Genomic DNA, 13,797 nt, shown 5'->3' with positions numbered 1-13,797 from the left:
CTCTTCTTCACCCAAATCAAGCCAAAACTAAGTTAGCATCTTAATGTGAAGCAGTTTGGTGATGTTTCCTCTCTGTTGGGATCATCTGAAACTTCAAACAACACAGCTGGATGAAAGACAGCAATTACATCTCTTGAAATTTGCCCTTAGTGTTTTGTTTTTTTTTGTCCAATGCTTTAAATCAGCTCCCACTCCTGCTAACTCTACTGACATACACACTCTTGCTGGAAAACCTCTTGTTTTTGTATGGTCTTTTGTGTCCTTGTCGTGCTTTTTAGATTTTTTTTTAATATTCATTTTTGTCTACACTTCCGTTTGTGTTTTAAGTTGTCTCTATTACTTTCTGACACTGGCTGAAGAACTGTGCCAGGACTGGGAGGTAACAAGAAGCATGAGCTCTGTATTTGCCGAAGACTCCCTGGTGTTAAAGAGGGATTTGGGGCATAACATTTTTTTGTGGCCGATGGTAAGTAATCTTCTTACAGCTCAACAGACGAGGAAGTCGGACATCTCGGCTTTGTTTGGCTGCCATCAGCTATACATACGCCATCCATGTGTTGAATATTGCCTTTTTGAGTGCTTTGTATCAGGCTTAGCTCTCTTATCTTCAACACTTTCTCTGAAAATCCCTTCTATTTTACTACATAAGCGAGGAAACTGCTGACGTGTTAGTCTGTACTTCAAATCCGACACCTGTTTGAATCAGCAGAGGGAATTAAAAATGATCTTATGTGTACAGTGAATGCAATTGTAGGTAACAATGTTCAAAGTGAGGCACAGAATCACTTTCACTGTCTGATGCATCACAGGCTTAATGTTACACAACACAATGATAGCGTCTTTTATTTGCCTTATTAAATTTGATGGGCACTCAGCAGTGTGAAAGCATGTATGTAATTACATCGCATGCATTACATCCACTTAAGCAAAGAGGATGTTCCTTATTTAATATGCACATAAACGATGGAGGTAGACAGCTGACGTCAGATGTGTCAGATAGTGAAGCATAAGTGCTTAAAAAGATGATTGTTTGAAATTTGAAAGGACGTATGTTCTCTAGAGAGAACAAATTAAAGCAAATTCTGGGATTGCACAGGAACACTGTGCATGTGTTGGACAATAGTGGCTTGAGACATGTTTTTTAAAGACAAAAAGTATGTTGTATTGAACTGGTACTGAGTTGTGGAGTTGGGGTTAGTCATCAACTCTTCTCCTCGGGATTATCTTTTGGAAAATGGCGTATCCATGACGCAGTGACTCCCTGGTTAAAGGCGAGCAAAAGCTGACTCTACCTCTCACATTGTAATGTCATAAATAAGCCAACTGCAGTGCTTTTTTTTAATTAAACCAGTCCAACAATGTCATCTAGTTATGTCTCTGACAACTAGCTAGCTATTTTGAGTCATCACAAAAATGTGTCGTCTTTGAGAAATGAGAACATGCGTTCTAAAAGGAGAATGGGAAGGTAGGTCATTCTGTGTTGTATGCTGGGACAGGTGTGCCATCTTGTAAGGAATGTGAGATTAACTTGCTATGCAAGCTACTAAGGTTTCAAAGAGAAATAAAGAAGGAAAAAGAGGATGGACCTTACCGGGTGCAAGTCAGCACTGAATGCAAGATCTGCTAATTAACAAGTGTCGTAATCGGATTTTTCACACAATCCAACCCGTTTTTTAAAGTAATCTATCAAACAAATGAATGTACTTCCAAATATATTAGGAGATGTGTCATTTTTATAGAGTCGTGTTGCGAGTCACTATATAGATAATAAAGATATGGTTTTATTATTGAAATTTTACTAATGAGAATTTGAAATGGACTGGGGTACGACTGTAGAGGCTGATCCTACAGTTTGAGCATAGAAACACTATCCTAGAGTTAGAATTCAAGGTCTACTCATACAAAAGACAAGAGAAAACAATATGGAGACCAAGCAAAGCTATACATGATGTCAACTTTGCTTCATCTTCCTTTTTTCTTGTGACTGAACATCAAGGCAGCTTGAAATAATCAAAAGTTATTTATTTTTACAGCTGTGATGGCCATGTCTTTGTATCACTTGTTGAATTTTCGTATAATGCGAAAAAAGGTTGCTTATTGTTATGAATCCACAGTGAGTCGCTAACACCTAAAGCTTTATGTTTTTTTGTTTTCTGGCCTGCAGCTTTAGAATATATATATATATATTATAAGCTCACCCTCTCATAACTATTTCCAGGTGCACCTATGTTTAGGGTCAAGCTCTGACTAAGAAAGTTTGCACCACAACTGAACACTTGGCTGCTAAAGGGCTGCTAAAGGGCTTTAAAATCCCCACAGGGCTGAAGTTTTAATTCAATTTTAGATATTCAGAAACACAACTGAACATGAATGCTAACAGTGCTCTGCAATGGCATATTTCACCACGGCAGTAGTTTGACTTGCCCTTGTGGTTTTTTTTTTTTTTTACCAATGCTACTAAACTGCTGTAGGTAGAAAATGTAAAATCAGCAACATAATTGATCACTTTCACTGATGCCCTTTAACCACACTGTCATACATTCTGCTGATGTGATCTACTGTAAGTTATCACACATCACTTGTTGCTTTTTTTTTTTCTTCACCAATATCCTAGTTTAAGCAGAGGTCTATTTTCTGTATCGTATGTTTGTCTGTCTCCCAGCTAAATGAGGCAAAAAGCTATCACCCTGATTTTATATAAAAAAATAAATAAAAAAGACAAAAAAAAACTTTGGATCACGGCCAAAGAAGAATCCTTCATAATTTGGTGTGGATCTGGCTCGCTTATTAAAATTGCGAAGGAATGGGCATTGGCAGAGTTCTGTGCTCTCTGAGTGCCCTTCCAGTTTAATATTCCTTCAGTGTTGCTCTATACTGAGAGACATACAAAGCATAATCCACTTTCATACCATAGCTAATGACTCCAGAACCATCCATTACCGTTCCAGCTACCAAAAGCTGACAGTATTCTGCAGGGGCTTCAAACAGGCCTGCCGCTGACATTTGGTCAGGTTTAAGAGGAAATTAGCTTCAACCCGTGGAAGATTCAATCCCAATATGATGTTACTGTCTGTCTGACTTTTTTCGTTATGACCTTTAAGGAACAAGCTGACGGTACACTTCTCAGCTGCTGGCTGTCTTTAACAAAGTAAGGTAAAGTATAAGAGGATGTGACAGCCTGTAATGGATGACAAGTAGGGGGGGGACTGGTCTTTATAATAAACTATAGTCACTCGAATCCATAATTCAGAGGCACACGGTTCTGTTACATTTATGTTCATGACTCTGAAAGCACGTTTTTCCTGTCAGATTTATTCGCTAAAGAAATGTACATTACGACTAAACATCCCAAAATAATAGTTTAAAGTAACTTGTGTCAGTTGTTCCTGGAGAATTCATGTTAAAGGGTGTTTGTACTGGGCTCAAAACGTTGTCATGAACTTCTGGGGTGTATTGCTTTGCAGAGAAAAGCTATGCTGAGTTTGAAGGGGCAAGACGCTTTTGTTTGGCGGCCAAACCGGTCGTGCAATTTCACAACGCAGCAACAAACTAGAGATGAAATTGAATTCATGAAATATGGTAAACATTATGTGAGAGGTTGGTGAGAAGAAAACGTGCCACATCATTAATTGCAGTCTTGTTGTAACATTACTGCAAAATATGGTACTAAGCCAAAACACACACACTTTGGGCCTTTCTTCCATTGCACCAGAGAGTCCAGTCTTAATGATCTTTACTGAGTTTAATCCTTTTTTATATTTTTACTTTACCCGGTTGACATCACTGATAAGTGACTTTGGGGCAGTAAAGCTGTTAAGACACAATACCATGGGACTGCATGGCTTTGTTAAAGTTATTTTTTTCTTCATTATGCCTACGTCTTATTATTCCAGCATAACATTCCATCGAATATCCCCCAAACAACACTTTCTTTATTAATGTGAAGTCAGTGTTTGCTGTGTCCCACTGGAAAGCCACCAGTATTAGGCTGTGTGGGTGGCCACTGCTATTGATTTCCTGTTTCATAGTTCTTCTTTACAGAAGTCTGGGCAGCTGGTTTGTTTCACTCCTCTCTCTTGCTGTTACTTCTTCTCTCTTGTCCCCCGACTTATCCTTAATCGGCTTTACTTTTAGCTCTAAACCAGGGAGAGAATATTCAGATCTCTTCCTCCCATGATCTTATAGATTTTGTGAGAATCAAGATTCCTGACAATGAAAGAAATACCTTGTTTTATTTGGGCTCTATCATAGAGAATTGGTTATATAGTTGGCTCTATAGTTCAGAGGTAAAACACAACAGCTTCATTGTTAATATGGATCCTCCTGATGTTACAAAAAGACTTTGCGTTGATATGTTATGCTTGTCCCAGTCCATAGTACAGTTGGTGTTAAGATCACCAAATAAATGAAAAAAGTGACAATCCCAGGATCAATAAAGTTAGTCAGAGACATCAGGATTGAATGATTGCAATAACAGTTGAAATATGTCAGTCTGGTTCAAAGTGCTTGAAAAGTAGCAGATGCCAATGCTTGGAATGTAGGTGCAGTAGTTAATGTGTCTCAGATGAAGTTTGAGATTGGTTGTTGGGGCAAACCTCCGTCCTTCTTGTCAGGAATCTTATGAATTGGAAATACCTTGGGGCTTCTTTAGAGTGCAGTAAACTTGAAACATTACCATTTCATATGAACATCATAGTGCTTTCTGTAACTCTAATGAAATAACGTAGATATGACAGCTCGTTCTCTTTTGAACGTTCAACAAAGCGGCACTTGTTCTTAATCCAGCGGACACGCTGCTGTGAGGCTCTGGCACAGCCGTCATCCTGTTTGTTGATTCTGAGGTCGAAATCCACATTCACACCCTTAAAAGAGCATGAGAGACATTCAAAGTAGAGAGCCTGGCACACACAGCCTTGTTAGAAGAACATCGCCAACTATCCGAATAGTGACTCTGCTTGTCCTACTGATCTCATGTTGTCAGATGTCTCAAAAGTAACATTGGAAGGTCTCACTAATCTGACCCCCGACTATTTGGTTGACACGCTGGCATAGTAGGTGGCAGGATTGCACCCTGAGGCTAGTTACCCTGGTCCATGAAATAGAAATTATAAGAAGTCTACCACAGGTAAAACACATTTGATATGAAGTTGACTGAGAGCATTAATATTTTTAATTTTCCTATTATCCACCGATAACAAGATAGCATTGTTATGCTGACTTATCTTATTCATCATGAGTGATACACTGAAAATGGCCCTACTTCACCACATCTCAAGAAAGAGATTTCAGTATATTTCCTTGCATGTAAGCCCCCTTCATTCATGTAAAGCCTGCATCTGATCACAGCTGGCTGCTACTTATTTTGAGCTTATTCACAGTCTTCCACTGTTAGCAGCTGAGAAAAGCAGATGGGGAAGCCGCTCCTTAAGAACACTGCCAACAGCTGCTGAAAGACAAAAATCATGTTACTCAGCCACTTCCCTGCCTTTTGCAGCACACGATCCCACAACCTCAGATGATAGATCTTTTTTTAAACCGCTGATGTGCTGAAAACTCTCTCTCAAGATTGTACAGAAAGAGGTCACATGCATACAAAAGAGAGGTGCCCTTTGTATTGGAGTTGATCTGAAGAACGGTGCACTTTGCCAGAGAACAGGTGAATGTTCTTTCTGCAGAAGAAACTCATGCTGAACATTTTAGTGAGAGGAACTGTGGAGATGCGTATCGCAGTGATGAATGATTCATATTAAATCACCATCAGCTATCACAAAACTAAGCTAAAAGCAATGTGTCGCATCAGGAAGAGCTGTAAAAAGTAAACTTTGTGGTGTTTCTTTTTTGTGTTTTACAAGACATAAGCAAAATCGGCCATTACCACGGTAGTTTAGGATTTCTGGTTTGAATCTGTAGAGCACCACCCATAGCCTCAGCCACGGAATGTTCTATGTAGATTACTTTGAGGGACCAGTGGCATCCACCATCTCTCTCCTCCCTTGGCAGACAGTCATTGATTCCACTCTCAGTGAGTGAGAGTTAGCCGTCTTGATCATCATTTTATTGCTTTTTGTTCTTTGCAATATGTGCACAGCCGAGTGGAATTTGCAGGATTAAAAAAGGACTGAGATGTGGAAATGGGAGATGGAGCTCATGAACATATTTAAAGATCCCACACTTTTTTTTCCCCTTCCAGGGCAAAAACCTAAAAATTACATCATTTTAGGGTAATACATATTAATTGTTAGGGTATAAGGAACTACTGGAACAGGACTTTTAAGTAGATAAAATAAAAGTTCAAGCATAGTACCTGAGCCAATGAATTGTTAATAGTTAAATAGTCCAGCAGAAAATGAGAAGAGCTGGTTGTGTGTGTGTTGTATCATTAACTTCAAATACATCTGTACCGTTGCATAGAGTTTGTCCTTAGTTACTATTAACAAATTATTGAACAAAATCTTTATGTACTCTTTATTTGAGTTGGACAGCACAATTTTGGTGTGACTTTAACCACACTCAGCTTCAATAAATGTGTCCTAAAAAAGAAAAAAATGTCGTACTTGACTTGTCCGACTTGAGATCCATTGTTATAAATGTCACACATCAAGAACCAAAACTCAGTGTTCACTCAAAGCCGATTATCTTTCTCTCTTGTGAGAACACTGCCAATTATATTCCACATTCAAAGTCATTTGTTTTTACTGAGTAAGCTGTGAGAAGCTGAAGAATCTGAGAGACATTGCCCCCTACAAAACGAAGCAACTCTTGTAACTTAAATTTTCTTCTCTTAAACATGTATAAATGACAGAAAAATATCTCACACAGTTATGCACATGGACACACACGGATGCATCAACTCAAGAGACCTTTCCATTTCCAACACTTCCATTTGCCACCATCTCACTTTTAGATACAGATAAAGAAGACACACAGGATTAGCTGTGGAAACCACATACACGGTTTATCAATCAGAAGGCAGCCTAGAAGTCCACTTCCATCATCTTCTCTCTCAAGTGGGTAACCTTTCAGAGCAGAGCATCTCCTGAAATGGGAGCTTAGATACTCGAGGAGTAAAAACCAAACAAAACCTCTGAGTGTTTGTTCATGTACTATATGTGCACTTATGTTCCAGTACATGTAAGCTCCACAGCTCCTACGAGTATGCCTCTTATATGTGTAATTGGCAGCCTGGGTGACCTTTAAAAAAAAATAAAAATAAATGTAACAAACAGATTATTGAATGTCTTGTATTGTCTTTTTTTTTTTTTTTCTCAATCACTCTCTGAAAAATATTAAATGCTCTATAGTCTTAAAATCACCTATACACACTTGGGGACACATGGGGCCAGTAAGAAGTCATGCTATGCACATGTCTGCACCATTTCTGTTTTCTCTTCACCCATGTTGACATTTCATGTGTGTGTGTGTGTGTGTGTGTGCGTAAGGCCATGCCCATACTTGGTGTGATTGCAATAGAAAAGCAAATTCTTGCTTTTTAAGCATTCCTGGTTTATTTTTTGTATTAATAGAAACTGAGCCCTTCATGTATAAAATCTTTCCAAATTCAGAGATAAGGCTGCAGCAGACACAGCTGACATGTGTTTCCCTCTGGTTTGAAGAAGCCACCTCTCTGTCTTTATTGGTGATCACATATGTCATTGACATATTTGCTGTTGTCAGATGCCAGCACAAGCGTTTGAGAATGACTCTTGGTCATAAATAATAAGACATCAGTAATCACTCTGGGGACTACTCAGCCTTTCAGAACACGTACCGTTTATGGCCCTCCGTTGTTGCCAAGACATAATAAAACACCTTGGCAATACACCTATTGTTTTCACTTTGGATCAGAGTCTGGGATATTCTGGACGCCCTTTTGCTCTTCGTTTCTGATTCGGACGCGGTCCAAATGAGGGAGACACTGATAGGTACAAGAAGTTGTCAGAGAGATAGAAGAAGAAAAAGGAATACAGTGAGGGGCAGGAAGCTCTAGTCATTCAAACTTGGAATATTATATTTTTCATGGTATATGATAAGATATTTTATGTTATTATTTCTATTTTCGTTTTGGACTTGGGGACAGAAAAAAAACTGTTTGTGGCAAAGCGACTAGTGTATTAGTGTAGCCAACTTATTAGGGAATAGGTGCTCATTTCCACATTCATCAGTCACAGCAGTATTATTATCAATTATGTGTGCGTTGTGTTTGAGGCTACATGTGGAGTGCAAAATATTTATTCTCTCTGTCGCTCTGCTTTTGATATCTACTGAAAATCATAAACAAACAAAGATTTGTCACCACTAGAGCAAAATTTCACAAATTTCCCCCCAAAATTGAGTCCACACAGTCCACCACAAGTGCAGTTTCTTTGCGTGCCGTTTCGTCAACCAGGCCTCAAAGTCTGTGGCTTTTTTAAATGAAGCGACTATATTTTACCGGGGTGAAAAGATGTTGTCTATCTTATTTTAGAGAATACATGTCTTTTTTGCTGAAATAATACTGTGTACGAGTGGAGTTTTTTGTTATTTTATATTTCTACAGCTCATTGGAAAGAACCTTTCTCTGAACTCGGATGTATCAAAACAAGACAGAGAAAGTCACGGTCTGTGTTTTTGGTTCAGTATTTTCTTATTTTTGTTCTCATTTGGTTAAAGTTCTCGCTCGTCTTGCTTCCTGTTTTATTTTGTAGAGCCTGGCCCCGGTGTTTACTGTAAAGCTTACTTTTTTCTTGTGCTACACCTGGATGTGCTACGCCCTGCATGTTTTCCATGTTTCCCTGCTCCAGCACAGCTGATTGAAGTCCTCAGCCTTCTGCAGAGCTCAAAGACCTGACCCATTCATTTGAATCAGGGAGGGAAACAGGGAAGGAAAGCAGGGAAACATGGAAAACATGCAGGGCGGGGTGCCTTGAGGACAAGGAATTAGAAACACTGATTGAGCTAATCACCACCACATGTCTTTTTTTTGTTGTTTGCTCCCACAGTATCATTGTCATGGCGTCACCAGCCCTGCGTTTTCTCCTGAAATTTAGTTTTGTGTTAGTTGTAATTGTAGTATTTAGTTTTTCCTACCTTGGCAGTGCCTTTTGTTTATTTAGATTTTCTTCTTTAGTTTTGCCTGTCTTCAGCCTCCTTCTCCTGTAAGTACTGTGTTTGGGTTATTTCCCGGTTATTTCACCTTATCGGCATTTTAGCTTTCTTCCTCTTGTTTCTTGCTCCTGTCTGGTCTTTTATTCACTATAAATTTAAAAAAAAAAATTACCATGACATGCACACACACACACACATGCACACAAAAATATTAATGAGCATGGACTCGCACAAGGTATTGTCATTATGATTGTCATTATTTGAATTATACTAATTCTCCCAATTATAAATCCATTGCAAATCAATTGGATTGGTTATATGTTTCATGGACATGCATACCCTCAAGATGAAGCTCATTCATTTGGAAGAAGGTGGAGGGAGTGGCAGTAAAGAGGATGGAATGAGAGTGAGAAGGATCGGCAGGGAAGAGCTCAACTTGGCTGCCAGAAAGGCCTGACAGCACAATCTCTCAAACCCCTCCCAACCCGTCCCCTGATTCCATTACCCAAGCTGTGATAAAATTTCCCAGTGACACTCGGCACCATCACATCTGCAAGAGGCACAGACAGAGACATGAATTTAATGTGCTGCATGGTGTTTAATTGCTAATTGGTGTAATATCACATTACAGGCATTAGGTGCAAACAGTTTGCAAAGGCCCACAGCGAGTGTGTATGGAGACAGGATTGAGCGGGCAGGAAGTGGCATACAAACTTATTTATCCAAAGTAATCCATGAAATTTGACAACTCAGTCCAGGTTGAGTTTCACAGAGGCAGCTGCTGTGCTGTTTGTGCGGATCTATGCGAACGACACAGAGGGAGCTTTATTTTCCACAGCTATCCATAAACTGCCGTCCAATTATGATAAGTCTAGCTTAACTAAATTGTTCATGTGCTATTTAGTGATCACAAAACCAAAGTGGCACTCGTAGAAATGATGTAGTCAAATAAAACTATCATAAACAATTATTGGTTTATCGACCTCAAGACCTGTTGTTTTTCACAGCTGAACTACCTTTCTTACATTTGCTTTTGGGGCAGACACTTATATCTATAAAGCAATTTAAAAACTAATTCAAGCAAAGCAGTGATGTAGCACCTACAGATGCTCTCACAGAATCCAGCTGCTAATTGGAAAGCAATCTCCAGTAAAATAACTGTGTGTGAAAAATAAGCCAAAGCTCAATTAAGTGGCTGATCTGTTTTGGTACGCTTTGCCCGCTGAAGAGATGCTTTTCTGAGATGCACACACTCTTTACATTTATTCATTCATATTTTCCATATCCTTTTTATCCTATTTGGGCTCATGGAAGGGCTAGAGCCCATACCAGCTCCTTTATATTTATCAAATGGCAATTTAGTCACTCCAAAACAGGTGCAGCAGGACAAAATTATTAAAGTTAGAATCCATGTTGTATTTAAATCATAATCTTTTGTTTACTACCCGGGCTTTTGAACTATGAAACACTTTAAAAGAGACAGTTAAAATGCTCGTTTTCTGTACTCCCTCCTCTATACCAGGCGACAAACATCTACTTGGAAATATTAACATAAACATTCCTGTTAAAATCCCCTGAGTCTGAATGACATAAAGCAGTCACTTAATGACATAGACGACAGGAAATATTTAAACGAGTGGCATACAGTAGCTTTAAAAATACCTTTGCATCTTCACTTTTTGTTGAATTTGTCGTAGCACTATTTATTAAAACTCCATTCTGTAGAGAAAGGTAACTTAATCTTGTAGTGGAATCTGTTCGATGGCAGGGTTTCTTGACTTCTCCCCATCCTGTAAAACCTAATGCTGGAGTCTGACACACTCAGTCATGTTCTCATCACAACATCGGTGCACAAATCGCAAGAAAGTCATTTGCAGAAGTTTTCCAAAATCCAGACTGCATTTTAACAAATATGCTGTGATATTTCTGTGCTAGGAGATCCTTTAGCATTGGTTTACCAAAGGGCTTGACAAGGCTACTTTTACAAACTATACCTCATAAATGTAAAGTGGAATTGTATAGATTTTCTAACTTATAATACAAAAATAACAGCTTTAAACAGCTGGAAAGCTAACATATTTATTCGAATCAGGTGTGCAAGAGCAAGGACAAATGGAAAACATGCAGGGCTGTATGCCTTGAGGACCAAGGTTGGGAAATACTGCTTTAGAGGGTGTGTATATAGGCGTCCAAAAGCCAACAGTGGCAATACTGATGTAGGGGCTGCAGAATATTTAAGACATAACATAACCAAAGAAGCCTCGAAGCAGCAATATCTGCAGAAAGGAGAATTTAAGAAATATTATATCGATGCATCTGGAAATGGGCAGGCTTAATTTTTAATGCAATTGCAAAGAACCATTATAGGTTGGTAAGTGTGTATGAATAACATGCAAAAAGCAACAATATAAAGTATAAGAGAAAAAGTCAGTCTTTCAGAGTGACTAAACATTGACACTTTCATGGACATTTCAAACTAACAATCTGCATTTGATCAATCTGCCGAGCATCTTTGCTTCAGACTGGAATTATTATAAGCTGCAGATAAGTCATCTAACAGCAGGATGCAGTCCCTACAATTCATACCAATGAAGTTTTTGCTCCTGTTCTGGCTCTCAGTTGTTTCACCATAACATTAAAAATCAATATGTATAACTAATGCAGATGCAGAAAGTTTTTCACAGTCAGTAAAATGAATTTCTATCTTGTTTCTTTTGGTGATGATTTATGATATTAATGTACCATTTCATGAACAACCGCAGCCATAGTTAAGTAATAAAATTTTCTATCCACATCCAGACAGACCTCAACATAAATGTTGATCATTTTTAAGTTGGTCTATGCACCATCTCCAGTTGGGTTGAGGGGTGGGGAGATCAAATCTTATTTTTTAAAAATGTTCTTCTCTTTTAAAGAGACTGCAAACAAATAGGGGAGAAAACCAATGAAGGTTATAAACAATAAACCACATTTGAGATCTGGACAGGCTATTCATTTTTTCTGCCCAATGGTACCATGCTGATGTCTTCTAGATTTTTAGGAAAAAAAAGGGAGTTAATGGTTACCTTGAAAACTAAGTGACAACTCAAAAAGGAAAACAAAATTTCAACCTGCATCTGTGACCTGCAACCCCGTTTCTACTCTAATCTCTTTGTCTTCTTGGACAGGCTGCCCTCAAATACACAAACACACCTGCCTCCATGTTGTCAGATAGAGTGTACAATCTGCAGGGTGTCGCGTCTGATTTTAAATCACTAATGGAGGGCACAGACAGCCTCCTCTTTACCTTTACTGAAGACAGAGGAACAGAGAGGCTAACATTCTCACAATGGTAATGCAAGTTTGATGTTCAGCTGGTGTGCAGAGGCTATCAGCATAGCATACGAGGGCACTGGGGATGTCATTGATATGCAGGGGTTTGGTCATGAAATAAAGCCTTAGATAAAAAGACACTTGAACCTGACGATGAAAGGTAAAGTGATATATAGTAAAAAATCATGTGATGCCTGTTCATCAAACCATTACTGAAATGTTCCTCTGAGTTAACACCAGAGATAAGTCATTAGAGCTTGAATATCTGTGATAAACTTTGACAGCAGTTCATACCATAGTGGCCGAGAGATTTCTCTATGAAACACAACAGTCGAGGAAAGGGTTAAAGGACCGCCAGTATCATTGATTTTTAAACTCTCGGGACCATAATTACAATATTCTTTGCAAATTGCGAATAAAAATAAGAATTTGAAATAAGAATTTGAAACAAGTTCTCCAGAGAGGGCATTTCCAAGCCAACACCATGTATTTCTCTACAAGTCCCTGGCCATCTGGTTTACAGCATTCTGCCTGCACCTCAATCTGCTCCCAAACCCAGGGAGGTCCCGCCTTTGTGACCAGTCAACCTTCACCTGTTTACCCTGTCTTTGGCCCATCATCTCGAACAGCTTTGCTTACCATCGGGAGCTTAGCCCAAGATCTTTGCTTCATCAAAGTAAAAGTCTCTGCAAAACACCCGTGGAAATAATATGAAAGGGTTCCAAAATGTTACAACTGATTATCCTGCTCATCTGCTCTCTAGTCACCTGAATATCTGACTTTAGTCACACATACATAACCTCCGATCTACTACTCTTTGATTTTCTTTTCACCTGTGCCCAGTGTTCAATCAGCTTGTTTTTTTTTTTCCATTATTCCATTATTCCAGTGCATTAACACAGATTGCAAACTTGGTTCTTCAGCGATTGGCCCATACCTTTCTTATTCTTTCTTTTATTTTGCATCCCCACACATTGTTTGTCTGCCCGGCTGGTTCTACAACATTATTCGATGATCTTTAGCGTCCTCAAATAATGCTCTTTGTAACCCTTATCTATTTATTCCTGTGTCCTGCTTTTGGTTGCTTGAACTGAGCTGTGTACCTCACTTTCTAGGATGTTGTACTTATCCTGGCAAATACCAAGGACTTGAAGCATCTCCATTTGCAGTCATTACAGTGACAAGCACAAGTTTAGCTTTGTTTATTAAAGAAAAACTCAATTCAGTGCTTTATGCCCACAGAGACTACATGGAGGCACACACTGCAGCCTGGTCTTGCCGCAAAATGTGAAATAGTCATGAAAGGACCATTGCATCAGTTTTAACAGATGACAAAGTTCACATTTGGAAGTGGGAGGAGGTGGATGCTGGAGCTACACATGACAGTTAAGCTGCAGAAAC

The sequence above is a fragment of the Leuresthes tenuis genome, unplaced genomic scaffold (genome assembly GCF_036924035.1).
Source record: "Leuresthes tenuis unplaced genomic scaffold, fLeuTen1.0.hap1 SCAF_2, whole genome shotgun sequence".
Taxonomy (NCBI): domain Eukaryota; kingdom Metazoa; phylum Chordata; class Actinopteri; order Atheriniformes; family Atherinopsidae; genus Leuresthes; species Leuresthes tenuis.
Note: the sequence above shows the minus strand (reverse complement) of the source record.